Here is a 2,005-nt window from a genome sequence, read left to right as displayed (position 1 = left end):
CATAGTAGTGGAGCATTTACTTGGGTACTTCACAAGCCATTTGTAACTTACTGTCTGAGTCCCAGCTTGACTCGTAAGTAGCTGAGATATGATCTTCAGAAATGGTAGATAGCATTTGTGGGAGGCCGAGTTCTAAGATGGTCCCCATGCTTCCTGCCCCCATCAAGTTCATACTTTGCATAACCTCTTCCCCTGAGTCTGGGAAGGGCCTATTGAGTATGATGGGATGCCACTATAGTGATCAGGCTGGTTATCTTATATCAGCGGTTCTCAACCTGTGGGTCGCGACCCCTTTGGCGGTTGAATGAACCTTTCACAGGGGTCTTCTGAGACCATCCTGCATATCAGATATTTACATTACGATTCATAACAATAGCAAAATTACAATTATGAAGTAGCAACGAAAATAATTTTATGGTTGGGGGTCACAAGATGAGGAACTGTTTTAAAGGGCCAGAAGGTTGAGAACCACTGCCTTATATGTTTGGCAGAAGTGAAAGGATTTTGAATATGTAATTAAAGTCTCTAATCAGTTGACTTTAAGCCAATGAAAAGGGAGACTTACCCAGGTGGGCCGGATTTAATCAGGCAAGCCCTTTTAAAGAGCGTCTAGAGCAGTGGTTCTCAACCTTGGCTGCCCTAACAGAGTGACAACACGTCCTACAGGAAGCAGAGAGCTACAGGAGAGGGCAGGGAACAATTTGTTATGGAGTGGGGCCACAACATTAGTAACAAAGAAACCGAATTTTCGGAGGATGAGGCCCAGAAATCAGGATTTTAAAAAGATTCCCAGGTGATTCTAATGTGCAGTGGTTCTAAGGTTGAGAACCACTGGTCTAGAGGTAAGAGATTTTCTCTCCTGCTGGCCTTGAAGAAGCAAGCTACCATGAGTTGCAAGGAAATGAATTTTACCAAAATCACGTGAGCTTGGAAGAGGACCCTGAGCCGCAGGTGAGACCACAATCCCAGTCTTATCGTGACTGCAATGTTATGAAACCCTGAGCAAAGAACCCAGTTAAGCTATGTCTGTATTCTCAACTCATGGAAACTGAGATAAGTTGTATTGTTTTAAGCTGATAATTTGTGATAATTTATTATGCACTAATGGAAAATCACTACAGCATCCTATTTGGATTTTGTGTTTAAAGGGGCAAAAGAACATACTGCACTTGTAATGAATGCATGGGTTCACACAAACTTAATTCATTATTATAATTAACCCATCCTACTATGCATAATATCAATTCTGAGTTTCATTCAGCCCAGGAAAAAAACACACCCAGAACCTATTAAGGTTAGAATTGTCATTCCGGAGTTTCAGAAAATAAATATGCAGGGCTCTACTGGTGAATCCAACCCAACATTTTTCTTCTCTATCACTTTCTTTCACCCAGGAATCATAAGTTTAAAAAAAAGAAAGCTCATGTTTTTTAAATAACCAAAATGAAATAAAACTAAACTTACCAGTAGGTGTGTAATGGGTTCAACTTTTTTTTAATAGTGATATTTCAGTTGCTTACTTAGTTTTGAGTGTTTTATAAGACTTTTTAAAGTTTATTGCATACTAGAGGCCCAATGCACAAAATTCATTTAAGAGTAGGCCTTCCTTCCCCCGGCTCTTGGCACTGGTTTCCCTCTGGCACCTGGGACCTGAACTTCCCTTGCAGAGGGAGGCTCTGCCCACCGCCCCAGCCTGATGGTTGGTGGCCTGGGCCTCCGTCTGTGGGGTGATCATGGGGCAATGGCTGCGCCCCTGACCAATTGCATCACACCCGCCTTGGCTGACCTGGTGCCCGTGGGTGTCATAACGTGGTCCTAGATAGTTGTACAGATGGTTGTCTGGATGGTCGGTTGTTCTGCTGTTCAGCCGTTCGGTCAATTTGCATATTACGCTTTTATTATATAGGATGACCTTCACAATAAATGTCACTTCAAACATGAATTAGTAATTAAATAGTCCAGCAGGCAAGCAGTATTTTTATTTATTTAATTTTAAAAATATTAT

This window comes from Myotis davidii, unplaced genomic scaffold (assembly GCF_000327345.1).
Source record: "Myotis davidii unplaced genomic scaffold, ASM32734v1 scaffold3058, whole genome shotgun sequence".
Taxonomy (NCBI): domain Eukaryota; kingdom Metazoa; phylum Chordata; class Mammalia; order Chiroptera; family Vespertilionidae; genus Myotis; species Myotis davidii.
The sequence above is the reverse complement of the archived record's forward strand: the minus strand, read 5'-3'. Positions refer to the sequence as shown.